This window comes from Nelusetta ayraudi, unplaced genomic scaffold (assembly GCF_046127955.1).
Source record: "Nelusetta ayraudi isolate G7.1 ecotype Tasmania unplaced genomic scaffold, CSIRO-AGI_Nayr_v1 ptg000135l, whole genome shotgun sequence".
Classification (NCBI taxonomy): Eukaryota; Metazoa; Chordata; class Actinopteri; order Tetraodontiformes; family Monacanthidae; genus Nelusetta; species Nelusetta ayraudi.
The window spans coordinates 3,812,384-3,836,500 of NW_027466185.1; the positions used below are offsets into that span (position 1 = coordinate 3,812,384).

Consider the following 24,117-nt stretch of genomic DNA (forward strand, 5'->3'; position numbering starts at 1 on the left):
TCCACGTGCAACTTTATGAGGAAATCACAAGACAAACTGTTTTTTGCTGCCGGTTCATTTAAACAAACTCACAAACTAACTAACTAACTAAATGAATGAATGAATAAATGAACACCACATGCACGGCTTCATAGGCAAGGTGCACTTCCTCCATGCTGCAGGTTTATAAGGCCTGTTTGCAACAGCGTCTCTCGCTTACGGACATACCACCCTGAGAACGCCCGATCTCGTCTGATCTCGGAAGCTAAGCAGGGTCGGGCCTGGTTAGTACTTGGATGGGAGAACGCCTGGGAATACCAGGTGCCGTAAGCTTTTTGTCCCGGCAGGGGGTGCTGTTTCCACGTGCAACTTTATGAGGAAATCACAAGACAAACTGTTTTTTGCTGGCGGTTCATATAAACAAACTCACAAACTAACTAACTAACTAACTAAATGAATGAATGAATGAATGAATAAATGAACACCACATGCACGGCTTCATAGGCAAGGTGCACTTCCTCCATGCTGCAGGTTTATAAGGCCTGTTTGCAACAGCGTCTCTCGCTTACGGCCATACCACCCTGAGAACGCCCGATCTCGTCTGATCTCGGAAGCTAAGCAGGGTCGGGCCTGGTTAGTACTTGGATGGGAGACCGCCTGGGAATACCAGGTGCCGTAAGCTTTTTGTCCCGGCAGGGGGTGCTGTTTCCACGTGTAACTTTATGAGGAAATCACAAGACAAACTGTTTTTTGCTGCCGGTTCATTTAAACAAACTCACAAACTAACTAACTAACTAACTAAATGAATGAATGAATGAATGAATAAATGAACACCACATGCACGGCTTCATAGGCAAGGTGCACTTCCTCCATGCTGCAGGTTTATAAGGCCTGTTTGCAACAGCGTCTCTCGCTTACGGCCATACCACCCTGAGAACGCCCGATCTCGTCTGATCTCGGAAGCTAAGCAGGGTCGGGCCTGGTTAGTACTTGGATGGGAGACCGCCTGGGAATACCAGGTGCCGTAAGCTTTTTGTCCCGGCAGGGGTGCTGTTTCCACGTGCAACTTTGTGAGGAAATCACAAGACAAACTGTTTTTTGCTGGCGGTTCATTTAAACAAACTCACAAACTAACTAACTAACTAACTAAATGAATGAATGAATGAATGAATAAATGAACACCACATGCACGGCTTCATAGGCAAGGTGCACTTCCTCCATGCTGCAGGTTTATAAGGCCTGTTTGCAACAGCATCTCTCGCTTACGGCCATACCACCCTGAGAACGCCCGATCTCGTCTGATCTCGGAAGCTAAGCAGGGTCGGGCCTGGTTAGTACTTGGATGGGAGACCGCCTGGGAATACCAGGTGCCGTAAGCTTTTTGTCCCGGCAGGGGGTGCTGTTTCCACGTGCAACTTTATGAGGAAATCACAAGACAAACTGTTTTTTGCTGCCGGTTCATTTAAACAAACTCACAAACTAACTAACTAACTAAATGAATGAATGAATAAATGAACACCACATGCACGGCTTCATAGGCAAGGTGCACTTCCTCCATGCTGCAGGTTTATAAGGCCTGTTTGCAACAGCGTCTCTCGCTTACGGCCATACCACCCTGACAACGCCCGATCTCGTCTGATCTCGGAAGCTAAGCAGGGTCGGGCCTGGTTAGTACTTGGATGGGAGACCGCCTGGGAATACCAGGTGCCGTAAGCTTTTTGTCCCGGCAGGGGGTGCTGTTTCCACGTGCAACTTTATGAGGAAATCACAAGACAAACTGTTTTTTGCTGGCGGTTCATATAAACAAACTCACAAACTAACTAACTAACTAACTAAATGAATGAATGAATGAATGAATAAATGAACACCACATGCACGGCTTCATAGGCAAGGTGCACTTCCTCCATGCTGCAGGTTTATAAGGCCTGTTTGCAACAGCGTCTCTCGCTTACGGCCATACCACCCTGAGAACGCCCGATCTCGTCTGATCTCGGAAGCTAAGCAGGGTCGGGCCTGGTTAGTACTTGGATGGGAGACCGCCTGGGAATACCAGGTGCCGTAAGCTTTTTGTCCCGGCAGGGGGTGCTGTTTCCACGTGCAACTTTATGAGGAAATCACAAGACAAACTGTTTTTTGCTGCCGGTTCATTTAAACAAACTCACAAACTAACTAACTAACTAAATGAATGAATGAATAAATGAACACCACTTGCACGGCTTCATAGGCAAGGTGCACTTCCTCCATGCTGCAGGTTTATAAGGCCTGTTTGCAACAGCGTCTCTCGCTTACGGCCATACCACCCTGAGAACGCCCGATCTCGTCTGATCTCGGAAGCTAAGCAGGGTCGGGCCTGGTTAGTACTTGGATGGGAGACCGCCTGGGAATACCAGGTGCCGTAAGCTTTTTGTCCCGGCAGTGCAACTTTATGAGGAAATCACAAGACAAACTGTTTTTTGCTGCCGGTTCATTTAAACAAACTCACAAACTAACTAACTAACTAACTAACTAAATGAATGAATGAATAAATGAACACCACATGCACGGCTTCATAGGCAAGGTGCACTTCCTCCATGCTGCAGGTTTATAAGGCCTGTTTGCAACAGCGTCTCTCGCTTACGGCCATGCCACCCTGAGAACGCCCGATCTCGTCTGATCTCGGAAGCTAAGCAGGGTCGGGCCTGGTTAGTACTTGGATGGGAGACCGCCTGGGAATACCAGGTGCCGTAAGCTTTTTGTCCCGGCAGGGGGTGCTGTTTCCACGTGCAACTTTGTGAGGAAATCACAAGACAAACTGTTTTTTGCTGGCGGTTCATTTAAACAAACTCACAAACTAACTAACTAACTAACTAAATGAATGAATGAATGAATGAATAAATGAACACCACATGCACGGCTTCATAGGCAAGGTGCACTTCCTCCATGCTGCAGGTTTATAAGGCCTGTTTGCAACAGCGTCTCTCGCTTACGGCCATACCACCCTGAGAACGCCCGATCTCGTCTGATCTCGGAAGCTAAGCAGGGTCGGGCCTGGTTAGTACTTGGATGGGAGACCGCCTGGGAATACCAGGTGCCGTAAGCTTTTTGTCCCGGCAGGGGGTGCTGTTTCCACGTGAAACTTTGTGAGGAAATCACAAGACAAACTGTTTTTTGCTGCCGGTTCATTTAAACAAACTCACAAACTAACTAACTAACTAACTAAATGAATGAATGAATGAATGAATAAATGAACACCACATGCACGGCTTCATAGGCAAGGTGCACTTCCTCCATGCTGCAGGTTTATAAGGCCTGTTTGCAACAGCGTCTCTCGCTTACGGCCATACCACCCTGAGAACGCCCGATCTCGTCTGATCTCGGAAGCTAAGCAGGGTCGGGCCTGGTTAGTACTTGGATGGGAGACCGCCTGGGAATACCAGGTGCCGTAAGCTTTTTGTCCCGGCAGGGGTGCTGTTTCCACGTGCAACTTTGTGAGGAAATCACAAGACAAACTGTTTTTTGCTGGCGGTTCATTTAAACAAACTCACAAACTAACTAACTAACTAACTAAATGAATGAATGAATGAATGAATGAACACCACATGCACGGCTTCATAGGCAAGGTGCACTTCCTCCATGCTGCAGGTTTATAAGGCCTGTTTGCAACAGCGTCTCTCGCTTACGGCCATACCACCCTGAGAACGCCCGATCTCGTCTGATCTCGGAAACTAAGCAGGGTCGGGTCTGGTTAGTACTTGGATGGGAGACCGCCTGGGAATACCAGGTGCCGTAAGCTTTTTGTCCCGGCAGGGGGTGCTGTTTCCACGTGCAACTTTATGAGGAAATCACAAGACAAACTGTTTTTTGCTGCCGGTTCATTTAAACAAACTCACAAACTAACTAACTAACTAACTAAATGAATGAATGAATGAATGAATAAATGAACACCACATGCACGGCTTCATAGGCAAGGTGCACTTCCTCCATGCTGCAGGTTTATAAGGCCTGTTTGCAACAGCGTCTCTCGCTTACGGCCATACCACCCTGAGAACGCCCGATCTCGTCTGATCTCGGAAACTAAGCAGGGTCGGGTCTGGTTAGTACTTGGATGGGAGACCGCCTGGGAATACCAGGTGCCGTAAGCTTTTTGTCCCGGCAGGGGGTGCTGTTTCCACGTGCAACTTTATGAGGAAATCACAAGACAAACTGTTTTTTGCTGCCGGTTCATTTAAACAAACTCACAAACTAACTAACTAACTAAATGAATGAATGAATAAATGAACACCACATGCACGGCTTCATAGGCAAGGTGCACTTCCTCCATGCTGCAGGTTTATAAGGCCTGTTTGCAACAGCGTCTCTCGCTTACGGCCATACCACCCTGAGAACGCCCGATCTCGTCTGATCTCGGAAGCTAAGCAGGGTCGGGCCTGGTTAGTACTTGGATGGGAGACCGCCTGGGAATACCAGGTGCCGTAAGCTTTTTGTCCCGGCAGGGGGTGCTGTTTCCACGTGCAACTTTGTGAGGAAATCACAAGACAAACTGTTTTTTGCTGGCGGTTCATTTAAACAAACTCACAAACTAACTAACTAACTAACTAAATGAATGAATGAATGAATGAATAAATGAACACCACATGCACGGCTTCATAGGCAAGGTGCACTTCCTCCATGCTGCAGGTTTATAAGGCCTGTTTGCAACAGCGTCTCTCGCTTACGGCCATACCACCCTGAGAACGCCCGATCTCGTCTGATCTCGGAAGCTAAGCAGGGTCGGGCCTGGTTAGTACTTGGATGGGAGACCGCCTGGGAATACCAGGTGCCGTAAGCTTTTTGTCCCGGCAGGGGGTGCTGTTTCCACGTGCAACTTTATGAGGAAATCACAAGACAAACTGTTTTTTGCTGCCGGTTCATTTAAACAAACTCACAAACTAACTAACTAACTAAATGAATGAATGAATAAATGAACACCACATGCACGGCTTCATAGGCAAGGTGCACTTCCTCCATGCTGCAGGTTTATAAGGCCTGTTTGCAACAGCGTCTCTCGCTTACGGCCATACCACCCTGAGAACGCCCGATCTCGTCTGATCTCGGAAGCTAAGCAGGGTCGGGCCTGGTTAGTACTTGGATGGGAGACCGCCTGGGAATACCAGGTGCCGTAAGCTTTTTGTCCCGGCAGGGGGTGCTGTTTCCACGTGCAACTTTATGAGGAAATCACAAGACAAACTGTTTTTTGCTGGCGGTTCATATAAACAAACTCACAAACTAACTAACTAACTAACTAAATGAATGAATGAATGAATGAATAAATGAACACCACATGCACGGCTTCATAGGCAAGGTGCACTTCCTCCATGCTGCAGGTTTATAAGGCCTGTTTGCAACAGCGTCTCTCGCTTACGGCCATACCACCCTGAGAACGCCCGATCTCGTCTGATCTCGGAAGCTAAGCAGGGTCGGGCCTGGTTAGTACTTGGATGGGAGACCGCCTGGGAATACCAGGTGCCGTAAGCTTTTTGTCCCGGCAGGGGGTGCTGTTTCCACGTGCAACTTTATGAGGAAATCACAAGACAAACTGTTTTTTGCTGGCGGTTCATATAAACAAACTCACAAACTAACTAACTAACTAACTAAATGAATGAATGAATGAATGAATAAATGAACACCACATGCACGGCTTCATAGGCAAGGTGCACTTCCTCCATGCTGCAGGTTTATAAGGCCTGTTTGCAACAGCGTCTCTCGCTTACGGCCATACCACCCTGAGAACGCCCGATCTCGTCTGATCTCGGAAGCTAAGCAGGGTCGGGCCTGGTTAGTACTTGGATGGGAGACCGCCTGGGAATACCAGGTGCCGTAAGCTTTTTGTCCCGGCAGGGGTGCTGTGTCCACGTGCAACTTTGTGAGGAAATCACAAGACAAACTGTTTTTTGCTGGCGGTTCATTTAAACAAACTCACAAACTAACTAACTAACTAACTAAATGAATGAATGAATGAATGAATAAATGAACACCACATGCACGGCTTCATAGGCAAGGTGCACTTCCTCCATGCTGCAGGTTTATAAGGCCTGTTTGCAACAGCGTCTCTCGCTTACGGCCATACCACCCTGAGAACGCCCGATCTCGTCTGATCTCGGAAGCTAAGCAGGGTCGGGCCTGGTTAGTACTTGGATGGGAGACCGCCTGGGAATACCAGGTGCCGTAAGCTTTTTGTCCCGGCAGGGGTGCTGTTTCCACGTAAAACTTTGTGAGGAAATCACAAGACAAACTGTTTTTTGCTGGCGGTTCATTTAAACAAACTCACAAACTAACTAACTAACTAACTAAATGAATGAATGAATGAATGAATAAATGAACACCACATGCACGGCTTCATAGGCAAGGTGCACTTCCTCCATGCTGCAGGTTTATAAGGCCTGTTTGCAACAGCGTCTCTCGCTTACGGCCATACCACCCTGAGAACGCCCGATCTCGTCTGATCTCGGAAGCTAAGCAGGGTCGGGCCTGGTTAGTACTTGGATGGGAGACCGCCTGGGAATACCAGGTGCCGTAAGCTTTTTGTCCCGGCAGGGGGTGCTGTTTCCACGTGCAACTTTATGAGGAAATCACAAGACAAACTGTTTTTTGCTGCCGGTTCATTTAAACAAACTCACAAACTAACTAACTAACTAAATGAATGAATGAATAAATGAACACCACATGCACGGCTTCATAGACAAGGTGCACTTCCTCCATGCTGCAGGTTTATAAGGCCTGTTTGCAACAGCGTCTCTCGCTTACGGCCATACCACCCTGAGAACGCCCGATCTCGTCTGATCTCGGAAGCTAAGCAGGGTCGGGCCTGGTTAGTACTTGGATGGGAGTCCGCCTGGGAATACCAGGTGCCGTAAGCTTTTTGTCCCGGCAGGGGGTGCTGTTTCCACGTGCAACTTTATGAGGAAATCACAAGACAAACTGTTTTTTGCTGCCAGTTCATTTAAACAAACTCACAAACTAACTAACTAACTAACTAAATGAATGAATGAATGAATGAATAAATGAACACCACATGCACGGCTTCATAGGCAAGGTGCACTTCCTCCATGCTGCAGGTTTATAAGGCCTGTTTGCAACAGCGTCTCTCGCTTACGGCCATACCACCCTGAGAAAGCCCGATCTCGTCTGATCTCGGAAGCTAAGCAGGGTCGGGCCTGGTTAGTACTTGGATGGGAGACCGCCTGGGAATACCAGGTGCCGTAAGCTTTTTGTCCCGGCAGGGGTGCTGTTTCCACGTGCAACTTTGTGAGGAAATCACAAGACAAACTGTTTTTTGCTGGCGGTTCATTTAAACAAACTCACAAACTAACTAACTAACTAACTAAATGAATGAATGAATGAATGAATAAATGAACACCACATGCACGGCTTCATAGGCAAGGTGCACTTCCTCCATGCTGCAGGTTTATAAGGCCTGTTTGCAACAGCGTCTCTCGCTTACGGCCATACCACCCTGAGAACGCCCGATCTCGTCTGATCTCGGAAGCTAAGCAGGGTCGGGCCTGGTTAGTACTTGGATGGGAGACCGCCTGGGAATACCAGGTGCCGTAAGCTTTTTGTCCCGGCAGGGGGTGCTGTTTCCACGTGCAACTTTATGAGGAAATCACAAGACAAACTGTTTTTTGCTGCCGGTTCATTTAAACAAACTCACAAACTAACTAACTAACTAAATGAATGAATGAATAAATGAACACCACATGCACGGCTTCATAGGCAAGGTGCACTTCCTCCATGCTGCAGGTTTATAAGGCCTGTTTGCAACAGCGTCTCTCGCTTACGGCCATACCACCCTGAGAACGCCCGATCTCGTCTGATCTCGTAAGCTAAGCAGGGTCGGGCCTGGTTAGTACTTGGATGGGAGACCGCCTGGGAATACCAGGTGCCGTAAGCTTTTTGTCCCGGCAGGGGGTGCTGTTTCCACGTGCAACTTTATGAGGAAATCACAAGACAAACTGTTTTTTGCTGGCGGTTCATATAAACAAACTCACAAACTAACTAACTAACTAACTAAATGAATGAATGAATGAATGAATAAATGAACACCACATGCACGGCTTCATAGGCAAGGTGCACTTCCTCCATGCTGCAGGTTTATAAGGCCTGTTTGCAACAGCGTTTCTCGCTTACGGCCATACCACCCTGAGAACGCCCGATCTCGTCTGATCTCGGAAGCTAAGCATGGTCGGGCCTGGTTAGTACTTGGATGGGAGACCGCCTGGGAATACCAGGTGCCGTAAGCTTTTTGTCCCGGCAGGGGGTGCTGTTTCCACGTGCAACTTTATGAGGAAATCACAAGACAAACTGTTTTTTGCTGCCGGTTCATTTAAACAAACTCACAAACTAACTAACTAACTAAATGAATGAATGAATAAATGAACACCACATGCACGGCTTCATAGGCAAGGTGCACTTCCTCCATGCTGCAGGTTTATAAGGCCTGTTTGCAACAGCGTCTCTCGCTTACGGCCATACCACCCTGAGAACGCCCGATCTCGTCTGATCTCGGAAGCTAAGCAGGGTCGGGCCTGGTTAGTACTTGGATGGGAGACCGCCTGGGAATACCAGGTGCCGTAAGCTTTTTTTCCCGGCAGGGGGTGCTGTTTCCACGTGCAACTTTATGAGGAAATCACAAGACAAACTGTTTTTTGCTGCCGGTTCATTTAAACAAACTCACAAACTAACTAACTAACTAACTAAATGAATGAATGAATAAATGAACACCACATGCACGGCTTCATAGGCAAGGTGCACTTCCTCCATGCTGCAGGTTTATAAGGCCTGTTTGCATCAGCGTCTCTCGCTTACGGCCATACCACCCTGAGAACGCCCGATCTCGTCTGATCTCGGAAGCTAAGCAGGGTCGGGCCTGGTTAGTACTTGGATGGGAGACAGCCTGGGAATACCAGGTGCCGTAAGCTTTTTGTCCCGGCAGGGGGTGCTGTTTCCACGTGCAACTTTATGAGGAAATCACAAGACAAACTGTTTTTTGCTGGCGGTTCATATAAACAAACTCACAAACTAACTAACTAACTAACTAACTAAATGAATGAATGAATGAATGAATAAATGAACACCACATGCACGGCTTCATAGGCAAGGTGCACTTCCTCCATGCTGCAGGTTTATAAGGCCTGTTTGCAACAGCGTCTCTCGCTTACGGCCATACCACCCTGAGAACGCCCGATCTCGTCTGATCTCGGAAGCTAAGCAGGGTCGGGCCTGGTTAGTACTTGGATGGGAGACCGCCTGGGAATACCAGGTGCCGTAAGCTTTTTGTCCCGGCAGGGGGTGCTGTTTCCACGTGCAACTTTATGAGGAAATCACAAGACAAACTGTTTTTTGCTGGCGGTTCATATAAACAAACTCACAAACTAACTAACTAACTAACTAAATGAATGAATGAATGAATGAATAAATGAACACCACATGCACGGCTTCATAGGCAAGGTGCACTTCCTCCATGCTGCAGGTTTATAAGGCCTGTTTGCAACAGCGTCTCTCGCTTACGGCCATACCACCCTGAGAACGCCCGATCTCGTCTGATCTCGGAAGCTAAGCAGGGTCGGGCCTGGTTAGTACTTGGATGGGAGACCGCCTGGGAATACCAGGTGCCGTAAGCTTTTTGTCCCGGCAGGGGGTGCTGTTTCCACGTGCAACTTTATGAGGAAATCACAAGACAAACTGTTTTTTGCTGGCGGTTCATATAAACAAACTCACAAACTAACTAACTAACTAACTAAATGAATGAATGAATGAATGAATAAATGAACACCACATGCACGGCTTCATAGGCAAGGTGCACTTCCTCCATGCTGCAGGTTTATAAGGCCTGTTTGCAACAGCGTCTCTCGCTTACGGCCATACCACCCTGAGAACGCCCGATCTCGTCTGATCTCGGAAGCTAAGCAGGGTCGGGCCTGGTTAGTACTTGGATGGGAGACCGCCTGGGAATACCAGGTGCCGTAAGCTTTTTGTCCCGGCAGGGGTGCTGTGTCCACGTGCAACTTTGTGAGGAAATCACAAGACAAACTGTTTTTTGCTGGCGGTTCATTTAAACAAACTCACAAACTAACTAACTAACTAACTAAATGAATGAATGAATGAATGAATAAATGAACACCACATGCACGGCTTCATAGGCAAGGTGCACTTCCTCCATGCTGCAGGTTTATAAGGCCTGTTTGCAACAGCGTCTCTCGCTTACGGCCATACCACCCTGAGAACGCCCGATCTCGTCTGATCTCGGAAGCTAAGCAGGGTCGGGCCTGGTTAGTACTTGGATGGGAGACCGCCTGGGAATACCAGGTGCCGTAAGCTTTTTGTCCCGGCAGGGGTGCTGTTTCCACGTAAAACTTTGTGAGGAAATCACAAGACAAACTGTTTTTTGCTGGCGGTTCATTTAAACAAACTCACAAACTAACTAACTAACTAACTAAATGAATGAATGAATGAATGAATAAATGAACACCACATGCACGGCTTCATAGGCAAGGTGCACTTCCTCCATGCTGCAGGTTTATAAGGCCTGTTTGCAACAGCGTCTCTCGCTTACGGCCATACCACCCTGAGAACGCCCGATCTCGTCTGATCTCGGAAGCTAAGCAGGGTCGGGCCTGGTTAGTACTTGGATGGGAGACCGCCTGGGAATACCAGGTGCCGTAAGCTTTTTGTCCCGGCAGGGGGTGCTGTTTCCACGTGCAACTTTATGAGGAAATCACAAGACAAACTGTTTTTTGCTGCCGGTTCATTTAAACAAACTCACAAACTAACTAACTAACTAAATGAATGAATGAATAAATGAACACCACATGCACGGCTTCATAGACAAGGTGCACTTCCTCCATGCTGCAGGTTTATAAGGCCTGTTTGCAACAGCGTCTCTCGCTTACGGCCATACCACCCTGAGAACGCCCGATCTCGTCTGATCTCGGAAGCTAAGCAGGGTCGGGCCTGGTTAGTACTTGGATGGGAGTCCGCCTGGGAATACCAGGTGCCGTAAGCTTTTTGTCCCGGCAGGGGGTGCTGTTTCCACGTGCAACTTTATGAGGAAATCACAAGACAAACTGTTTTTTGCTGCCAGTTCATTTAAACAAACTCACAAACTAACTAACTAACTAACTAAATGAATGAATGAATGAATGAATAAATGAACACCACATGCACGGCTTCATAGGCAAGGTGCACTTCCTCCATGCTGCAGGTTTATAAGGCCTGTTTGCAACAGCGTCTCTCGCTTACGGCCATACCACCCTGAGAAAGCCCGATCTCGTCTGATCTCGGAAGCTAAGCAGGGTCGGGCCTGGTTAGTACTTGGATGGGAGACCGCCTGGGAATACCAGGTGCCGTAAGCTTTTTGTCCCGGCAGGGGTGCTGTTTCCACGTGCAACTTTGTGAGGAAATCACAAGACAAACTGTTTTTTGCTGGCGGTTCATTTAAACAAACTCACAAACTAACTAACTAACTAACTAAATGAATGAATGAATGAATGAATAAATGAACACCACATGCACGGCTTCATAGGCAAGGTGCACTTCCTCCATGCTGCAGGTTTATAAGGCCTGTTTGCAACAGCGTCTCTCGCTTACGGCCATACCACCCTGAGAACGCCCGATCTCGTCTGATCTCGGAAGCTAAGCAGGGTCGGGCCTGGTTAGTACTTGGATGGGAGACCGCCTGGGAATACCAGGTGCCGTAAGCTTTTTGTCCCGGCAGGGGGTGCTGTTTCCACGTGCAACTTTATGAGGAAATCACAAGACAAACTGTTTTTTGCTGCCGGTTCATTTAAACAAACTCACAAACTAACTAACTAACTAAATGAATGAATGAATAAATGAACACCACATGCACGGCTTCATAGGCAAGGTGCACTTCCTCCATGCTGCAGGTTTATAAGGCCTGTTTGCAACAGCGTCTCTCGCTTACGGCCATACCACCCTGAGAACGCCCGATCTCGTCTGATCTCGTAAGCTAAGCAGGGTCGGGCCTGGTTAGTACTTGGATGGGAGACCGCCTGGGAATACCAGGTGCCGTAAGCTTTTTGTCCCGGCAGGGGGTGCTGTTTCCACGTGCAACTTTATGAGGAAATCACAAGACAAACTGTTTTTTGCTGGCGGTTCATATAAACAAACTCACAAACTAACTAACTAACTAACTAAATGAATGAATGAATGAATGAATAAATGAACACCACATGCACGGCTTCATAGGCAAGGTGCACTTCCTCCATGCTGCAGGTTTATAAGGCCTGTTTGCAACAGCGTTTCTCGCTTACGGCCATACCACCCTGAGAACGCCCGATCTCGTCTGATCTCGGAAGCTAAGCATGGTCGGGCCTGGTTAGTACTTGGATGGGAGACCGCCTGGGAATACCAGGTGCCGTAAGCTTTTTGTCCCGGCAGGGGGTGCTGTTTCCACGTGCAACTTTATGAGGAAATCACAAGACAAACTGTTTTTTGCTGCCGGTTCATTTAAACAAACTCACAAACTAACTAACTAACTAAATGAATGAATGAATAAATGAACACCACATGCACGGCTTCATAGGCAAGGTGCACTTCCTCCATGCTGCAGGTTTATAAGGCCTGTTTGCAACAGCGTCTCTCGCTTACGGCCATACCACCCTGAGAACGCCCGATCTCGTCTGATCTCGGAAGCTAAGCAGGGTCGGGCCTGGTTAGTACTTGGATGGGAGACCGCCTGGGAATACCAGGTGCCGTAAGCTTTTTTTCCCGGCAGGGGGTGCTGTTTCCACGTGCAACTTTATGAGGAAATCACAAGACAAACTGTTTTTTGCTGCCGGTTCATTTAAACAAACTCACAAACTAACTAACTAACTAACTAAATGAATGAATGAATAAATGAACACCACATGCACGGCTTCATAGGCAAGGTGCACTTCCTCCATGCTGCAGGTTTATAAGGCCTGTTTGCATCAGCGTCTCTCGCTTACGGCCATACCACCCTGAGAACGCCCGATCTCGTCTGATCTCGGAAGCTAAGCAGGGTCGGGCCTGGTTAGTACTTGGATGGGAGACAGCCTGGGAATACCAGGTGCCGTAAGCTTTTTGTCCCGGCAGGGGGTGCTGTTTCCACGTGCAACTTTATGAGGAAATCACAAGACAAACTGTTTTTTGCTGGCGGTTCATATAAACAAACTCACAAACTAACTAACTAACTAACTAACTAAATGAATGAATGAATGAATGAATAAATGAACACCACATGCACGGCTTCATAGGCAAGGTGCACTTCCTCCATGCTGCAGGTTTATAAGGCCTGTTTGCAACAGCGTCTCTCGCTTACGGCCATACCACCCTGAGAACGCCCGATCTCGTCTGATCTCGGAAGCTAAGCAGGGTCGGGCCTGGTTAGTACTTGGATGGGAGACCGCCTGGGAATACCAGGTGCCGTAAGCTTTTTGTCCCGGCAGGGGGTGCTGTTTCCACGTGCAACTTTATGAGGAAATCACAAGACAAACTGTTTTTTGCTGCCGGTTCATTTAAACAAACTCACAAACTAACTAACTAACTAAATGAATGAATGAATAAATGAACACCACATGCACGGCTTCATAGGCAAGGTGCACTTCCTCCATGCTGCAGGTTTATAAGGCCTGTTTGCAACAGCGTCTCTCGCTTACGGCCATACCACCCTGAGAACGCCCGATCTCGTCTGATCTCGGAAGCTAAGCAGGGTCGGGCCTGGTTAGTACTTGGATGGGAGACCGCCTGGGAATACCAGGTGCCGTAAGCTTTTTGTCCCGGCAGGGGGTGCTGTTTCCACGTGCAACTTTATGAGGAAATCACAAGACAAACTGTTTTTTGCTGCCGGTTCATTTAAACAAACTCACAAACTAACTAACTAACTAAATGAATGAATGAATAAATGAACACCACATGCACGGCTTCATAGGCAAGGTGCACTTCCTCCATGCTGCAGGTTTATAAGGCCTGTTTGCAACAGCGTCTCTCGCTTACGGCCATACCACCCTGAGAACGCCCGATCTCGTCTGATCTCGGAAGCTAAGCAGGGTCGGGCCTGGTTAGTACTTGGATGGGAGACCGCCTGGGAATACCAGGTGCCGTAAGCTTTTTGTCCCGGCAGGGGGTGCTGTTTCCACGTGCAACTTTATGAGGAAATCACAAGACAAACTGTTTTTTGCTGCCGGTTCATTTAAACAAACTCACAAACTAACTAACTAACTAAATGAATGAATGAATAAATGAACACCACATGCACGGCTTCATAGGCAAGGTGCACTTCCTCCATGCTGCAGGTTTATAAGGCCTGTTTGCAACAGCGTCTCTCGCTTACGGCCATACCACCCTGAGAACGCCCGATCTCGTCTGATCTCGGAAGCTAAGCAGGGTCGGGCCTGGTTAGTACTTGGATGGGAGACCGCCTGGGAATACCAGGTGCCGTAAGCTTTTTGTCCCGGCAGGGGTGCTGTTTCCACGTGCAACTTTGTGAGGAAATCACAAGACAAACTGTTTTTTGCTGGCGGTTCATTTAAACAAACTCACAAACTAACTAACTAACTAACTAAATGAATGAATGAATGAATGAATAAATGAACACCACATGCACGGCTTCATAGGCAAGGTGCACTTCCTCCATGCTGCAGGTTTATAAGGCCTGTTTGCAACAGCGTCTCTCGCTTACGGCCATACCACCCTGAGAACGCCCGATCTCGTCTGATCTCGGAAGCTAAGCAGGGTCGGGCCTGGTTAGTACTTGGATGGGAGACCGCCTGGGAATACCAGGTGCCGTAAGCTTTTTGTCCCGGCAGGGGGTGCTGTTTCCACGTGCAACTTTATGAGGAAATCACAAGACAAACTGTTTTTTGCTGCCGGTTCATTTAAACAAACTCACAAACTAACTAACTAACTAACTAAATGAATGAATGAATAAATGAACACCACATGCACGGCTTCATAGGCAAGGTGCACTTCCTCCATGCTGCAGGTTTATAAGGCCTGTTTGCATCAGCGTCTCTCGCTTACGGCCATACCACCCTGAGAACGCCCGATCTCGTCTGATCTCGGAAGCTAAGCAGGGTCGGGCCTGGTTAGTACTTGGATGGGAGACAGCCTGGGAATACCAGGTGCCGTAAGCTTTTTGTCCCGGCAGGGGGTGCTGTTTCCACGTGCAACTTTATGAGGAAATCACAAGACAAACTGTTTTTTGCTGGCGGTTCATATAAACAAACTCACAAACTAACTAACTAACTAACTAAATGAATGAATGAATGAATGAATAAATGAACACCACATGCACGGCTTCATAGGCAAGGTGCACTTCCTCCATGCTGCAGGTTTATAAGGCCTGTTTGCAACAGCGTCTCTCGCTTACGGCCATACCACCCTGAGAACGCCCGATCTCGTCTGATCTCGGAAGCTAAGCAGGGTCGGGCCTGGTTAGTACTTGGATGGGAGACCGCCTGGGAATACCAGGTGCCGTAAGCTTTTTGTCCCGGCAGGGGGTGCTGTTTCCACGTGCAACTTTATGAGGAAATCACAAGACAAACTGTTTTTTGCTGCCGGTTCATTTAAACAAACTCACAAACTAACTAACTAACTAAATGAATGAATGAATAAATGAACACCACATGCACGGCTTCATAGGCAAGGTGCACTTCCTCCATGCTGCAGGTTTATAAGGCCTGTTTGCAACAGCGTCTCTCGCTTACGGCCATACCACCCTGAGAACGCCCGATCTCGTCTGATCTCGGAAGCTAAGCAGGGTCGGGCCTGGTTAGTACTTGGATGGGAGACCGCCTGGGAATACCAGGTGCCGTAAGCTTTTTGTCCCGGCAGGGGGTGCTGTTTCCACGTGCAACTTTATGAGGAAATCACAAGACAAACTGTTTTTTGCTGCCGGTTCATTTAAACAAACTCACAAACTAACTAACTAACTAAATGAATGAATGAATAAATGAACACCACATGCACGGCTTCATAGGCAAGGTGCACTTCCTCCATGCTGCAGGTTTATAAGGCCTGTTTGCAACAGCGTCTCTCGCTTACGGCCATACCACCCTGAGAACGCCCGATCTCGTCTGATCTCGGAAGCTAAGCAGGGTCGGGCCTGGTTAGTACTTGGATGGGAGACCGCCTGGGAATACCAGGTGCCGTAAGCTTTTTGTCCCGGCAGGGGGTGCTGTTTCCACGTGCAACTTTATGAGGAAATCACAAGACAAACTGTTTTTTGCTGCCGGTTCATTTAAACAAACTCACAAACTAACTAACTAACTAAATGAATGAATGAATAAATGAACACCACATGCACGGCTTCATAGGCAAGGTGCACTTCCTCCATGCTGCAGGTTTATAAGGCCTGTTTGCAACAGCGTCTCTCGCTTACGGCCATACCACCCTGAGAACGCCCGATCTCGTCTGATCTCGGAAGCTAAGCAGGGTCGGGCCTGGTTAGTACTTGGATGGGAGACCGCCTGGGAATACCAGGTGCCGTAAGCTTTTTGTCCCGGCAGGGGGTGCTGTTTCCACGTGCAACTTTGTGAGGAAATCACAAGACAAACTGTTTTTTGCTGGCGGTTCATTTAAACAAACTCACAAACTAACTAACTAACTAACTAAATGAATGAATGAATGAATGAATAAATGAACACCACATGCACGGCTTCATAGGCAAGGTGCACTTCCTCCATGCTGCAGGTTTATAAGGCCTGTTTGCAACAGCGTCTCTCGCTTACGGCCATACCACCCTGAGAACGCCCGATCTCGTCTGATCTCGGAAGCAAAGCAGGGTCGGGCCTGGTTAGTACTTGGATGGGAGACCGCCTGGGAATACCAGGTGCCGTAAGCTTTTTGTCCCGGCAGGGGGTGCTGTTTCCACGTGCAACTTTATGAGGAAATCACAAGACAAACTGTTTTTTGCTGCCGGTTCATTTAAACAAACTCACAAACTAACTAACTAACTAACTAAATGAATGAATGAATAAATGAACACCACATGCACGGCTTCATAGGCAAGGTGCACTTCCTCCATGCTGCAGGTTTATAAGGCCTGTTTGCAACAGCGTCTCTCGCTTACGGCCATACCACCCTGAGAACGCCCGATCTCGTCTGATCTCGGAAGCTAAGCAGGGTCGGGCCTGGTTAGTACTTGGATGGGAGACCGCCTGGGAATACCAGGTGCCGTAAGCTTTTTGTCCCGGCAGGGGTGCTGTTTCCACGTGCAACTTTATGAGGAAATCACAAGACAAACTGTTTTTTGCTGGCGGTTCATTTAAACAAACTCACAAACTAACTAACTAACTAACTAAATGAATGAATGAATAAATGAACACCACATGCACGGCTTCATAGGCAAGGTGCACTTCCTCCATGCTGCAGGTTTATAAGGCCTGTTTGCATCAGCGTCTCTCGCTTACGGCCATACCACCCTGAGAACGCCCGATCTCGTCTGATCTCGGAAGCTAAGCAGGGTCGGGCCTGGTTAGTACTTGGATGGGAGACCGCCTGGGAATACCAGGTGCCGTAAGCTTTTTGTCCCGGCAGGGGGTGCTGTTTCCACGTGCAACTTTATGAGGAAATCACAAGACAAACTGTTTTTTGCTGGCGGTTCATATAAACAAACTCACAAACTAACTAACTAACTAACTAAATGAATGAATGAATGAACTAATAAATGAACACCACATGCACGGCTTCATAGGCAAGGTGCACTTCCTCCATGCTGCAGGTTTATAAGGCCTGTTTGCAACAGCGTCTCTCGCTTACGGCCATACCACCCTGAGAACGCCCGATCTCGTCTGATCTCGGAAGCTAAGCAGGGTCGGGCCTGGTTAGTACTTGGATGGGAGACCGCCTGGGAATACCAGGTGCCGTAAGCTTTTTGTCCCGGCAGGGGGTGCTGTTTCCACGTGCAACTTTGTGAGGAAATCACAAGACAAACTGTTTTTTGCTGCCGGTTCATTTAAACAAACTCACAAACTAACTAACTAACTAAATGAATGAATGAATAAATGAACACCACATGCACGGCTTCATAGGCAAGGTGCACTTCCTCCATGCTGCAGGTTTATAAGGCCTGTTTGCAACAGCGTCTCTCGCTTACGGCCATACCACCCTGAGAACGCCCGATCTCGTCTGATCTCGGAAGCTAAGCAGGGTCGGGCCTGGTTAGTACTTGGATGGGAGACCGCCTGGGAATACCAGGTGCCGTAAGCTTTTTGTCCCGGCAGGGGGTGCTGTTTCCACGTGCAACTTTATGAGGAAATCACAAGACAAACTGTTTTTTGCTGCCGGTTCATTTAAACAAACTCACAAACTAACTAACTAACTAAATGAATGAATGAATAAATGAACACCACATGCACGGCTTCATAGGCAAGGTGCACTTCCTCCATGCTGCAGGTTTATAAGGCCTGTTTGCAACAGCGTCTCTCGCTTACGGCCATACCACCCTGAGAACGCCCGATCTCGTCTGATCTCGGAAGCTAAGCAGGGTCGGGCCTGGTTAGTACTTGGATGGGAGACCGCCTGGGAATACCAGGTGCCGTAAGCTTTTTGTCCCGGCAGGGGGTGCTGTTTCCACGTGCAACTTTGTGAGGAAATCACAAGACAAACTGTTTTTTGCTGCCGGTTCATTTAAACAAACTCACAAACTAACTCACAAACTAACTAACTAACTAAATGAATGAATGAATAAATGAACACCACATGCACGGCTTCATAGGCAAGGTGCACTTCCTCCATGCTGCAGGTTTATAAGGCCTGTTTGCAACAGCGTCTCTCGCTTACGGCCATACCACCCTGAGAACGCCCGATCTCGTCTGATCTCGGAAGCTAAGCAGGGTCGGGCCTGGTTAGTACTTGGATGGGAGACCGCCTGGGAATACCAGGTGCCGTAAGCTTTTTGTCCCGGCAGGGGGTGCTGTTTCCACGTGCAACTTTATGAGGAAATCACAAGACAAACTGTTTTTTGCTGGCGGTTCATATAAACAAACTCACAAACTAACTAACTAACTAACTAAATGAATGAATGAATGAATGAATAAATGAACACCACATGCACGGCTTCATAGGCAAGGTGCACTTCCTCCATGCTGCAGGTTTATAAGGCCTGTTTGCAACAGCGTCTCTCGCTTACGGCCATACCACCCTGAGAACGCCCGATCTCGTCTGATCTCGGAAGCTAAGCAGGGTCGGGCCTGGTTAGTACTTGGATGGGAGACCGCCTGGGAATACCAGGTGCCGTAAGCTTTTTGTCCCGGCAGGGGGTGCTGTTTCCACGTGCAACTTTATGAGGAAATCACAAGACAAACTGTTTTTTGCTGCCGGTTCATTTAAACAAACTCACAAACTAACTAACTAACTAAATGAATGAATGAATAAATGAACACCACATGCACGGCTTCATAGGCAAGGTGCACTTCCTCCATGCTGCAGGTTTATAAGGCCTGTTTGCAACAGCGTCTCTCGCTTACGGCCATACCACCCTGAGAACGCCCGATCTCGTCTGATCTCGGAAGCTAAGCAGGGTCGGGCCTGGTTAGTACTTGGATGGGAGACCGCCTGGGAATACCAGGTGCCGTAAGCTTTTTGTCCCGGCAGGGGGTGCTGTTTCCACGTGCAACTTTGTGAGGAAATCACAAGACAAACTGTTTTTTGCTGCCGGTTCATTTAAACAAACTCACAAACTAACTCACAAACTAACTAACTAACTAAATGAATGAATGAATAAATGAACACCACATGCACGGCTTCATAGGCAAGGTGCACTTCCTCCATGCTGCAGGTTTATAAGGCCTGTTTGCAACAGCGTCTCTCGCTTACGGCCATACCACCCTGAGAACGCCCGATCTCGTCTGATCTCGGAAGCTAAGCAGGGTCGGGCCTGGTTAGTACTTGGATGGGAGACCGCCTGGGAATACCAGGTGCCGTAAGCTTTTTGTCCCGGCAGGGGGTGCTGTTTCCACGTGCAACTTTATGAGGAAATCACAAGACAAACTGTTTTTTGCTGGCGGTTCATATAAACAAACTCACAAACTAACTAACTAACTAACTAAATGAATGAATGAATGAATGAATAAATGAACACCACATGCACGGCTTCATAGGCAAGGTGCACTTCCTCCATGCTGCAGGTTTATAAGGCCTGTTTGCAACAGCGTCTCTCGCTTACGGCCATACCACCCTGAGAACGCCCGATCTCGTCTGATCTCGGAAGCTAAGCAGGGTCGGGCCTGGTTAGTACTTGGATGGGAGACCGCCTGGGAATACCAGGTGCCGTAAGCTTTTTGTCCCGGCAGGGGGTGCTGTTTCCACGTGCAACTTTATGAGGAAATCACAAGACAAACTGTTTTTTGCTGCCGGTTCATTTAAACAAACTCACAAACTAACTAACTAACTAACTAAATGAATGAATGAATGAATGAATAAATGAACACCACATGCACGGCTTCATAGGCAAGGTGCACTTCCTCCATGCTGCAGGTTTATAAGGCCTGTTTGCAACAGCGTCTCTCGCTTACGGCCATACCACCCTGAGAACGCCCGATCTCGTCTGATCTCGGAAGCTAAGCAGGGTCGGGCCTGGTTAGTACTTGGATGGGAGACCGCCTGGGAATACCAGGTGCCGTAAGCTTTTTGTCCCGGCAGGGGGTGCTGTTTCCACGTGCAACTTTATGAGGAAATCACAAGACAAACTGTTTTTTGCTGCCGGTTCATTTAAACAAACTCACAAACTAACTAACTAACTAACTAAATGAATGAATGAATAAATGAACACCACATGCACGGCTTCATAGGCAAGGTGCACTTCCTCCATGCTGCAGGTTTATAAGGCCTGTTTGCAACAGCGTCTCTCGCTTACGGCCATACCACCCTGAGAACGCCCGATCTCGTCTGATCTCGGAAGCTAAGCAGGGTCGGGCCTGGTTAGTACTTGGATGGGAGACCGCCTGGGAATACCAGGTGCCGTAAGCTTTTTGTCCCGGCAGGGGTGCTGTTTCCACGTGCAACTTTATGAGGAAATCACAAGACAAACTGTTTTTTGCTGCCGGTTCATTTAAACAAACTCACAAACTAACTAACTAACTAACTAAATGAATGAATGAATAAATGAACACCACATGCACGGCTTCATAGGCAAGGTGCACTTCCTCCATGCTGCAGGTTTATAAGGCCTGTTTGCATCAGCGTCTCTCGCTTACGGCCATACCACCCTGAGAACGCCCGATCTCGTCTGATCTCGGAAGCTAAGCAGGGTCGGGCCTGGTTAGTACTTGGATGGGAGACCGCCTGGGAATACCAGGTGCCGTAAGCTTTTTGTCCCGGCAGGGGGTGCTGTTTCCACGTGCAACTTTATGAGGAAATCACAAGACAAACTGTTTTTTGCTGGCGGTTCATATAAACAAACTCACAAACTAACTAACTAACTAACTAAATGAATGAATGAATGAACTAATAAATGAACACCACATGCACGGCTTCATAGGCAAGGTGCACTTCCTCCATGCTGCAGGTTTATAAGGCCTGTTTGCAACAGCGTCTCTCGCTTACGGCCATACCACCCTGAGAACGCCCGATCTCGTCTGATCTCGGAAGCTAAGCAGGGTCGGGCCTGGTTAGTACTTGGATGGGAGACCGCCTGGGAATACCAGGTGCCGTAAGCTTTTTGTCCCGGCAGGGGGTGCTGTTTCCACGTGCAACTTTATGAGGAAATCACAAGACAAACTGTTTTTTGCTGCCGGTTCATTTAAACAAACTCACAAACTAACTCACAAACGAACAAACTAACTAAATGAATGAATGAATAAATGAACACCACATGCACGGCTTCATAGGCAAGGTGCACTTCCTCCATGCTGCAGGTTTATAAGGCCTGTTTGCAACAGCGTCTCTCGCTTACGGCCATACCACCCTGAGAACGCCCGATCTCGTCTGATCTCGGAAGCTAAGCAGGGTCGGGCCTGGTTAGTACTTGGATGGGAGACCGCCTGGGAATACCAGGTGCCGTAAGCTTTTTGTCCCGGCAGGGGGTGCTGTTTCCACGTGCAACTTTATGAGGAAATCACAAGACAAACTGTTTTTTGCTGCCGGTTCATTTAAACAAACTCACTAACTAACTAACTAACTAAATGAATGAATGAATAAATGAACACCACATGCACGGCTTCATAGGCAAGGTGCACTTCCTCCATGCTGCAGGTTTATAAGGCCTATTTGCAACAGCGTCTCTCGCTTACGGCCATACCACCCTGAGAACGCCCGATCTCGTCTGATCTCGGAAACTAAGCAGGGTCGGGCCTGGTTAGTACTTGGATGGGAGACAGCCTGGGAATACCAAGTGCCGTAAGCTTTTTGTCCCGGCAGGGGGTGCTGTTTCCACGTGCAACTTTATGAGGAAATCACAAGACAAACTGTTTTTTGCTGGCGGTTCATTTAAACAAACTCACAAACTAACTAACTAACTAAATGAATGAATGAATAAATGAACACCACATGCACGGCTTCATAGGCAAGGTGCACTTCCTCCATGCTGCAGGTTTATAAGGCCTGTTTGCAACAGCGTCTCTCGCTTACGGCCATACCACCCTGAGAACGCCCGATCTCGTCTGATCTCGGAAGCTAAGCAGGGTCGGGCCTGGTTAGTACTTGGATGGGAGACCGCCTGGGAATACCAGGTGCCGTAAGCTTTTTGTCCCGGCAGGGGGTGCTGTTTCCACGTGCAACTTTATGAGGAAATCACAAGACAAACTGTTTTTTGCTGCCGGTTCATATAAACAAACTCACAAACTAACTAACTAACTAACTAAATGAATGAATGAATGAATGAATAAATGAACACCACATGCACGGCTTCATAGGCAAGGTGCACTTCCTCCATGCTGCAGGTTTATAAGGCCTGTTTGCAACAGCGTCTCTCGCTTACGGCGATACCACCCTGAGAACGCCCGATCTCGTCTGATCTCAAGCTAAGCAGGGTCGGGCCTGGTTAGTACTTGGATGGGAGACCGCCTGGGAATACCAGGTGCCGTAAGCTTTTTGTCCCGGCAGGGGGTGCTGTTTCCACGTGCAACTTTATGAGGAAATCACAAGACAAACTGTTTTTTGCTGCCGGTTCATTTAAACAAACTCACAAACTAACTAACTAACTAAATGAATGAATGAATAAATGAACACCACATGCACGGCTTCATAGGCAAGGTGCACTTCCTCCATGCTGCAGGTTTATAAGGCCTGTTTGCAACAGCGTCTCTCGCTTACGGCCATACCACCCTGAGAACGCCCGATCTCGTCTGATCTCGGAAGCTAAGCAGGGTCGGGCCTGGTTAGTACTTGGATGGGAGACCGCCTGGGAATACCAGGTGCCGTAAGCTTTTTGTCCCGGCAGGGGGTGCTGTTTCCACGTGCAACTTTATGAGGAAATCACAAGACAAACTGTTTTTTGCTGGCGGTTCATATAAACAAACTCACAAACTAACTAACTAACTAACTAAATGAATGAATGAATGAATGAATAAATGAACACCACATGCACGGCTTCATAGGCAAGGTGCACTTCCTCCATGCTGCAGGTTTATAAGGCCTGTTTGCAACAGCGTCTCTCGCTTACGGCCATACCACCCTGAGAACGCCCGATCTCGTCTGATCTCGGAAGCTAAGCAGGGTCGGGCCTGGTTAGTACTTGGATGGGAGACCGCCTGGGAATACCAGGTGCCGTAAGCTTTTTGTCCCGGCAGGGGGTGCTGTTTCCACGTGCAACTTTATGAGGAAATCACAAGACAAACTGTTTTTTGCTGGCGGTTCATATAAACAAACTCACAAACTAACTAACTAACTAACTAAATGAATGAATGAATGAATGAATAAATGAACACCACATGCACGGCTTCATAGGCAAGGTGCACTTCCTCCATGCTGCAGGTTTATAAGGCCTGTTTGCAACAGCGTCTCTCGCTTACGGCCATACCACCCTGAGAACGCCCGATCTCGTCTGATCTCGGAAGCTAAGCAGGGTCGGGCCTGGTTAGTACTTGGATGGGAGACCGCCTGGGAATACCAGGTGCCGTAAGCTTTTTGTCCCGGCAGGGGGTGCTGTTTCCACGTGCAACTTTATGAGGAAATCACAAGACAAACTGTTTTTTGCTG

The 24,117-nt window shown here is 48.1% G+C and overlaps 70 non-coding genes across 70 annotated transcripts; all 70 read left to right on the forward strand.

Annotated features, from left to right (window-relative positions):
* The first annotated feature begins 193 nt into the window (after window positions 1–193).
* LOC142878571 (5S ribosomal RNA) lies at window positions 194–312 on the forward strand. Its single transcript, XR_012924834.1, has one exon. It is a non-coding gene; the product is annotated as a 5S ribosomal RNA (ribosomal RNA).
* A 230-nt stretch (window positions 313–542) lies between these two features.
* LOC142877609 (5S ribosomal RNA) lies at window positions 543–661 on the forward strand. The gene has a single exon (XR_012923914.1). It is a non-coding gene; the product is annotated as a 5S ribosomal RNA (ribosomal RNA).
* A 230-nt stretch (window positions 662–891) lies between these two features.
* Window positions 892–1,010, forward strand: LOC142877610 (5S ribosomal RNA). The gene has a single exon (XR_012923915.1). It is a non-coding gene; the product is annotated as a 5S ribosomal RNA (ribosomal RNA).
* A 229-nt stretch (window positions 1,011–1,239) lies between these two features.
* Window positions 1,240–1,358, forward strand: LOC142877611 (5S ribosomal RNA). The gene has a single exon (XR_012923916.1). It is a non-coding gene; the product is annotated as a 5S ribosomal RNA (ribosomal RNA).
* A 218-nt stretch (window positions 1,359–1,576) lies between these two features.
* LOC142878703 (5S ribosomal RNA) lies at window positions 1,577–1,695 on the forward strand. The gene has a single exon (XR_012924954.1). It is a non-coding gene; the product is annotated as a 5S ribosomal RNA (ribosomal RNA).
* A 230-nt stretch (window positions 1,696–1,925) lies between these two features.
* On the forward strand, window positions 1,926–2,044 carry LOC142877613 (5S ribosomal RNA). Its single transcript, XR_012923918.1, has one exon. It is a non-coding gene; the product is annotated as a 5S ribosomal RNA (ribosomal RNA).
* Window positions 2,045–2,262: 218 nt separating this feature from the next.
* On the forward strand, window positions 2,263–2,381 carry LOC142877614 (5S ribosomal RNA). The gene has a single exon (XR_012923919.1). It is a non-coding gene; the product is annotated as a 5S ribosomal RNA (ribosomal RNA).
* Window positions 2,382–2,590: 209 nt separating this feature from the next.
* On the forward strand, window positions 2,591–2,709 carry LOC142878248 (5S ribosomal RNA). Its single transcript, XR_012924524.1, has one exon. It is a non-coding gene; the product is annotated as a 5S ribosomal RNA (ribosomal RNA).
* A 230-nt stretch (window positions 2,710–2,939) lies between these two features.
* LOC142877615 (5S ribosomal RNA) lies at window positions 2,940–3,058 on the forward strand. The gene has a single exon (XR_012923920.1). It is a non-coding gene; the product is annotated as a 5S ribosomal RNA (ribosomal RNA).
* A 230-nt stretch (window positions 3,059–3,288) lies between these two features.
* Window positions 3,289–3,407, forward strand: LOC142877617 (5S ribosomal RNA). The gene has a single exon (XR_012923921.1). It is a non-coding gene; the product is annotated as a 5S ribosomal RNA (ribosomal RNA).
* A 225-nt stretch (window positions 3,408–3,632) lies between these two features.
* Window positions 3,633–3,751, forward strand: LOC142878543 (5S ribosomal RNA). The gene has a single exon (XR_012924806.1). It is a non-coding gene; the product is annotated as a 5S ribosomal RNA (ribosomal RNA).
* A 230-nt stretch (window positions 3,752–3,981) lies between these two features.
* On the forward strand, window positions 3,982–4,100 carry LOC142878544 (5S ribosomal RNA). The gene has a single exon (XR_012924807.1). It is a non-coding gene; the product is annotated as a 5S ribosomal RNA (ribosomal RNA).
* Window positions 4,101–4,318: 218 nt separating this feature from the next.
* LOC142877618 (5S ribosomal RNA) lies at window positions 4,319–4,437 on the forward strand. Its single transcript, XR_012923922.1, has one exon. It is a non-coding gene; the product is annotated as a 5S ribosomal RNA (ribosomal RNA).
* A 230-nt stretch (window positions 4,438–4,667) lies between these two features.
* Window positions 4,668–4,786, forward strand: LOC142877620 (5S ribosomal RNA). Its single transcript, XR_012923924.1, has one exon. It is a non-coding gene; the product is annotated as a 5S ribosomal RNA (ribosomal RNA).
* Window positions 4,787–5,004: 218 nt separating this feature from the next.
* On the forward strand, window positions 5,005–5,123 carry LOC142877621 (5S ribosomal RNA). The gene has a single exon (XR_012923926.1). It is a non-coding gene; the product is annotated as a 5S ribosomal RNA (ribosomal RNA).
* Window positions 5,124–5,353: 230 nt separating this feature from the next.
* On the forward strand, window positions 5,354–5,472 carry LOC142877622 (5S ribosomal RNA). The gene has a single exon (XR_012923927.1). It is a non-coding gene; the product is annotated as a 5S ribosomal RNA (ribosomal RNA).
* Window positions 5,473–5,702: 230 nt separating this feature from the next.
* On the forward strand, window positions 5,703–5,821 carry LOC142877623 (5S ribosomal RNA). Its single transcript, XR_012923928.1, has one exon. It is a non-coding gene; the product is annotated as a 5S ribosomal RNA (ribosomal RNA).
* A 229-nt stretch (window positions 5,822–6,050) lies between these two features.
* LOC142877624 (5S ribosomal RNA) lies at window positions 6,051–6,169 on the forward strand. Its single transcript, XR_012923929.1, has one exon. It is a non-coding gene; the product is annotated as a 5S ribosomal RNA (ribosomal RNA).
* A 229-nt stretch (window positions 6,170–6,398) lies between these two features.
* LOC142877626 (5S ribosomal RNA) lies at window positions 6,399–6,517 on the forward strand. Its single transcript, XR_012923931.1, has one exon. It is a non-coding gene; the product is annotated as a 5S ribosomal RNA (ribosomal RNA).
* A 218-nt stretch (window positions 6,518–6,735) lies between these two features.
* Window positions 6,736–6,854, forward strand: LOC142878226 (5S ribosomal RNA). Its single transcript, XR_012924503.1, has one exon. It is a non-coding gene; the product is annotated as a 5S ribosomal RNA (ribosomal RNA).
* A 230-nt stretch (window positions 6,855–7,084) lies between these two features.
* LOC142878395 (5S ribosomal RNA) lies at window positions 7,085–7,203 on the forward strand. The gene has a single exon (XR_012924665.1). It is a non-coding gene; the product is annotated as a 5S ribosomal RNA (ribosomal RNA).
* A 229-nt stretch (window positions 7,204–7,432) lies between these two features.
* Window positions 7,433–7,551, forward strand: LOC142877628 (5S ribosomal RNA). The gene has a single exon (XR_012923932.1). It is a non-coding gene; the product is annotated as a 5S ribosomal RNA (ribosomal RNA).
* A 218-nt stretch (window positions 7,552–7,769) lies between these two features.
* On the forward strand, window positions 7,770–7,888 carry LOC142878428 (5S ribosomal RNA). Its single transcript, XR_012924696.1, has one exon. It is a non-coding gene; the product is annotated as a 5S ribosomal RNA (ribosomal RNA).
* A 230-nt stretch (window positions 7,889–8,118) lies between these two features.
* Window positions 8,119–8,237, forward strand: LOC142878362 (5S ribosomal RNA). The gene has a single exon (XR_012924632.1). It is a non-coding gene; the product is annotated as a 5S ribosomal RNA (ribosomal RNA).
* Window positions 8,238–8,455: 218 nt separating this feature from the next.
* On the forward strand, window positions 8,456–8,574 carry LOC142877629 (5S ribosomal RNA). Its single transcript, XR_012923933.1, has one exon. It is a non-coding gene; the product is annotated as a 5S ribosomal RNA (ribosomal RNA).
* A 222-nt stretch (window positions 8,575–8,796) lies between these two features.
* On the forward strand, window positions 8,797–8,915 carry LOC142878502 (5S ribosomal RNA). Its single transcript, XR_012924767.1, has one exon. It is a non-coding gene; the product is annotated as a 5S ribosomal RNA (ribosomal RNA).
* Window positions 8,916–9,149: 234 nt separating this feature from the next.
* LOC142877630 (5S ribosomal RNA) lies at window positions 9,150–9,268 on the forward strand. The gene has a single exon (XR_012923934.1). It is a non-coding gene; the product is annotated as a 5S ribosomal RNA (ribosomal RNA).
* Window positions 9,269–9,498: 230 nt separating this feature from the next.
* LOC142877631 (5S ribosomal RNA) lies at window positions 9,499–9,617 on the forward strand. Its single transcript, XR_012923935.1, has one exon. It is a non-coding gene; the product is annotated as a 5S ribosomal RNA (ribosomal RNA).
* A 230-nt stretch (window positions 9,618–9,847) lies between these two features.
* LOC142877632 (5S ribosomal RNA) lies at window positions 9,848–9,966 on the forward strand. Its single transcript, XR_012923936.1, has one exon. It is a non-coding gene; the product is annotated as a 5S ribosomal RNA (ribosomal RNA).
* A 229-nt stretch (window positions 9,967–10,195) lies between these two features.
* On the forward strand, window positions 10,196–10,314 carry LOC142877633 (5S ribosomal RNA). Its single transcript, XR_012923937.1, has one exon. It is a non-coding gene; the product is annotated as a 5S ribosomal RNA (ribosomal RNA).
* Window positions 10,315–10,543: 229 nt separating this feature from the next.
* On the forward strand, window positions 10,544–10,662 carry LOC142877634 (5S ribosomal RNA). Its single transcript, XR_012923938.1, has one exon. It is a non-coding gene; the product is annotated as a 5S ribosomal RNA (ribosomal RNA).
* Window positions 10,663–10,880: 218 nt separating this feature from the next.
* Window positions 10,881–10,999, forward strand: LOC142878227 (5S ribosomal RNA). Its single transcript, XR_012924504.1, has one exon. It is a non-coding gene; the product is annotated as a 5S ribosomal RNA (ribosomal RNA).
* Window positions 11,000–11,229: 230 nt separating this feature from the next.
* LOC142878396 (5S ribosomal RNA) lies at window positions 11,230–11,348 on the forward strand. The gene has a single exon (XR_012924666.1). It is a non-coding gene; the product is annotated as a 5S ribosomal RNA (ribosomal RNA).
* A 229-nt stretch (window positions 11,349–11,577) lies between these two features.
* Window positions 11,578–11,696, forward strand: LOC142877635 (5S ribosomal RNA). The gene has a single exon (XR_012923939.1). It is a non-coding gene; the product is annotated as a 5S ribosomal RNA (ribosomal RNA).
* Window positions 11,697–11,914: 218 nt separating this feature from the next.
* LOC142878430 (5S ribosomal RNA) lies at window positions 11,915–12,033 on the forward strand. Its single transcript, XR_012924698.1, has one exon. It is a non-coding gene; the product is annotated as a 5S ribosomal RNA (ribosomal RNA).
* A 230-nt stretch (window positions 12,034–12,263) lies between these two features.
* LOC142878363 (5S ribosomal RNA) lies at window positions 12,264–12,382 on the forward strand. Its single transcript, XR_012924633.1, has one exon. It is a non-coding gene; the product is annotated as a 5S ribosomal RNA (ribosomal RNA).
* Window positions 12,383–12,600: 218 nt separating this feature from the next.
* LOC142877636 (5S ribosomal RNA) lies at window positions 12,601–12,719 on the forward strand. The gene has a single exon (XR_012923940.1). It is a non-coding gene; the product is annotated as a 5S ribosomal RNA (ribosomal RNA).
* A 222-nt stretch (window positions 12,720–12,941) lies between these two features.
* On the forward strand, window positions 12,942–13,060 carry LOC142878503 (5S ribosomal RNA). Its single transcript, XR_012924768.1, has one exon. It is a non-coding gene; the product is annotated as a 5S ribosomal RNA (ribosomal RNA).
* Window positions 13,061–13,294: 234 nt separating this feature from the next.
* On the forward strand, window positions 13,295–13,413 carry LOC142877638 (5S ribosomal RNA). Its single transcript, XR_012923942.1, has one exon. It is a non-coding gene; the product is annotated as a 5S ribosomal RNA (ribosomal RNA).
* A 218-nt stretch (window positions 13,414–13,631) lies between these two features.
* Window positions 13,632–13,750, forward strand: LOC142877639 (5S ribosomal RNA). The gene has a single exon (XR_012923943.1). It is a non-coding gene; the product is annotated as a 5S ribosomal RNA (ribosomal RNA).
* Window positions 13,751–13,968: 218 nt separating this feature from the next.
* Window positions 13,969–14,087, forward strand: LOC142877640 (5S ribosomal RNA). Its single transcript, XR_012923944.1, has one exon. It is a non-coding gene; the product is annotated as a 5S ribosomal RNA (ribosomal RNA).
* A 218-nt stretch (window positions 14,088–14,305) lies between these two features.
* On the forward strand, window positions 14,306–14,424 carry LOC142877641 (5S ribosomal RNA). Its single transcript, XR_012923945.1, has one exon. It is a non-coding gene; the product is annotated as a 5S ribosomal RNA (ribosomal RNA).
* A 229-nt stretch (window positions 14,425–14,653) lies between these two features.
* LOC142877642 (5S ribosomal RNA) lies at window positions 14,654–14,772 on the forward strand. Its single transcript, XR_012923946.1, has one exon. It is a non-coding gene; the product is annotated as a 5S ribosomal RNA (ribosomal RNA).
* A 222-nt stretch (window positions 14,773–14,994) lies between these two features.
* LOC142878504 (5S ribosomal RNA) lies at window positions 14,995–15,113 on the forward strand. Its single transcript, XR_012924769.1, has one exon. It is a non-coding gene; the product is annotated as a 5S ribosomal RNA (ribosomal RNA).
* Window positions 15,114–15,343: 230 nt separating this feature from the next.
* LOC142877644 (5S ribosomal RNA) lies at window positions 15,344–15,462 on the forward strand. The gene has a single exon (XR_012923947.1). It is a non-coding gene; the product is annotated as a 5S ribosomal RNA (ribosomal RNA).
* A 218-nt stretch (window positions 15,463–15,680) lies between these two features.
* On the forward strand, window positions 15,681–15,799 carry LOC142877645 (5S ribosomal RNA). Its single transcript, XR_012923948.1, has one exon. It is a non-coding gene; the product is annotated as a 5S ribosomal RNA (ribosomal RNA).
* Window positions 15,800–16,017: 218 nt separating this feature from the next.
* LOC142877646 (5S ribosomal RNA) lies at window positions 16,018–16,136 on the forward strand. Its single transcript, XR_012923949.1, has one exon. It is a non-coding gene; the product is annotated as a 5S ribosomal RNA (ribosomal RNA).
* A 218-nt stretch (window positions 16,137–16,354) lies between these two features.
* LOC142877647 (5S ribosomal RNA) lies at window positions 16,355–16,473 on the forward strand. Its single transcript, XR_012923950.1, has one exon. It is a non-coding gene; the product is annotated as a 5S ribosomal RNA (ribosomal RNA).
* Window positions 16,474–16,703: 230 nt separating this feature from the next.
* LOC142878250 (5S ribosomal RNA) lies at window positions 16,704–16,822 on the forward strand. The gene has a single exon (XR_012924526.1). It is a non-coding gene; the product is annotated as a 5S ribosomal RNA (ribosomal RNA).
* A 222-nt stretch (window positions 16,823–17,044) lies between these two features.
* LOC142877648 (5S ribosomal RNA) lies at window positions 17,045–17,163 on the forward strand. The gene has a single exon (XR_012923951.1). It is a non-coding gene; the product is annotated as a 5S ribosomal RNA (ribosomal RNA).
* A 221-nt stretch (window positions 17,164–17,384) lies between these two features.
* Window positions 17,385–17,503, forward strand: LOC142877651 (5S ribosomal RNA). Its single transcript, XR_012923953.1, has one exon. It is a non-coding gene; the product is annotated as a 5S ribosomal RNA (ribosomal RNA).
* A 230-nt stretch (window positions 17,504–17,733) lies between these two features.
* Window positions 17,734–17,852, forward strand: LOC142877652 (5S ribosomal RNA). Its single transcript, XR_012923954.1, has one exon. It is a non-coding gene; the product is annotated as a 5S ribosomal RNA (ribosomal RNA).
* A 218-nt stretch (window positions 17,853–18,070) lies between these two features.
* On the forward strand, window positions 18,071–18,189 carry LOC142877653 (5S ribosomal RNA). Its single transcript, XR_012923955.1, has one exon. It is a non-coding gene; the product is annotated as a 5S ribosomal RNA (ribosomal RNA).
* Window positions 18,190–18,407: 218 nt separating this feature from the next.
* Window positions 18,408–18,526, forward strand: LOC142877654 (5S ribosomal RNA). The gene has a single exon (XR_012923956.1). It is a non-coding gene; the product is annotated as a 5S ribosomal RNA (ribosomal RNA).
* A 230-nt stretch (window positions 18,527–18,756) lies between these two features.
* On the forward strand, window positions 18,757–18,875 carry LOC142877655 (5S ribosomal RNA). The gene has a single exon (XR_012923957.1). It is a non-coding gene; the product is annotated as a 5S ribosomal RNA (ribosomal RNA).
* Window positions 18,876–19,105: 230 nt separating this feature from the next.
* Window positions 19,106–19,224, forward strand: LOC142877656 (5S ribosomal RNA). Its single transcript, XR_012923958.1, has one exon. It is a non-coding gene; the product is annotated as a 5S ribosomal RNA (ribosomal RNA).
* Window positions 19,225–19,442: 218 nt separating this feature from the next.
* Window positions 19,443–19,561, forward strand: LOC142877657 (5S ribosomal RNA). Its single transcript, XR_012923959.1, has one exon. It is a non-coding gene; the product is annotated as a 5S ribosomal RNA (ribosomal RNA).
* A 230-nt stretch (window positions 19,562–19,791) lies between these two features.
* On the forward strand, window positions 19,792–19,910 carry LOC142877658 (5S ribosomal RNA). The gene has a single exon (XR_012923960.1). It is a non-coding gene; the product is annotated as a 5S ribosomal RNA (ribosomal RNA).
* Window positions 19,911–20,140: 230 nt separating this feature from the next.
* LOC142877659 (5S ribosomal RNA) lies at window positions 20,141–20,259 on the forward strand. Its single transcript, XR_012923961.1, has one exon. It is a non-coding gene; the product is annotated as a 5S ribosomal RNA (ribosomal RNA).
* A 230-nt stretch (window positions 20,260–20,489) lies between these two features.
* Window positions 20,490–20,608, forward strand: LOC142877661 (5S ribosomal RNA). The gene has a single exon (XR_012923962.1). It is a non-coding gene; the product is annotated as a 5S ribosomal RNA (ribosomal RNA).
* A 222-nt stretch (window positions 20,609–20,830) lies between these two features.
* Window positions 20,831–20,949, forward strand: LOC142877663 (5S ribosomal RNA). Its single transcript, XR_012923964.1, has one exon. It is a non-coding gene; the product is annotated as a 5S ribosomal RNA (ribosomal RNA).
* Window positions 20,950–21,170: 221 nt separating this feature from the next.
* LOC142877664 (5S ribosomal RNA) lies at window positions 21,171–21,289 on the forward strand. The gene has a single exon (XR_012923965.1). It is a non-coding gene; the product is annotated as a 5S ribosomal RNA (ribosomal RNA).
* Window positions 21,290–21,519: 230 nt separating this feature from the next.
* On the forward strand, window positions 21,520–21,638 carry LOC142877665 (5S ribosomal RNA). The gene has a single exon (XR_012923966.1). It is a non-coding gene; the product is annotated as a 5S ribosomal RNA (ribosomal RNA).
* A 230-nt stretch (window positions 21,639–21,868) lies between these two features.
* Window positions 21,869–21,987, forward strand: LOC142877666 (5S ribosomal RNA). The gene has a single exon (XR_012923967.1). It is a non-coding gene; the product is annotated as a 5S ribosomal RNA (ribosomal RNA).
* A 218-nt stretch (window positions 21,988–22,205) lies between these two features.
* LOC142878586 (5S ribosomal RNA) lies at window positions 22,206–22,324 on the forward strand. The gene has a single exon (XR_012924849.1). It is a non-coding gene; the product is annotated as a 5S ribosomal RNA (ribosomal RNA).
* A 218-nt stretch (window positions 22,325–22,542) lies between these two features.
* On the forward strand, window positions 22,543–22,661 carry LOC142877667 (5S ribosomal RNA). The gene has a single exon (XR_012923968.1). It is a non-coding gene; the product is annotated as a 5S ribosomal RNA (ribosomal RNA).
* A 230-nt stretch (window positions 22,662–22,891) lies between these two features.
* LOC142878587 (5S ribosomal RNA) lies at window positions 22,892–23,008 on the forward strand. Its single transcript, XR_012924850.1, has one exon. It is a non-coding gene; the product is annotated as a 5S ribosomal RNA (ribosomal RNA).
* A 218-nt stretch (window positions 23,009–23,226) lies between these two features.
* On the forward strand, window positions 23,227–23,345 carry LOC142877668 (5S ribosomal RNA). Its single transcript, XR_012923969.1, has one exon. It is a non-coding gene; the product is annotated as a 5S ribosomal RNA (ribosomal RNA).
* Window positions 23,346–23,575: 230 nt separating this feature from the next.
* LOC142877669 (5S ribosomal RNA) lies at window positions 23,576–23,694 on the forward strand. The gene has a single exon (XR_012923970.1). It is a non-coding gene; the product is annotated as a 5S ribosomal RNA (ribosomal RNA).
* Window positions 23,695–23,924: 230 nt separating this feature from the next.
* Window positions 23,925–24,043, forward strand: LOC142877670 (5S ribosomal RNA). The gene has a single exon (XR_012923971.1). It is a non-coding gene; the product is annotated as a 5S ribosomal RNA (ribosomal RNA).
* Window positions 24,044–24,117: the final 74 nt, after the last annotated feature.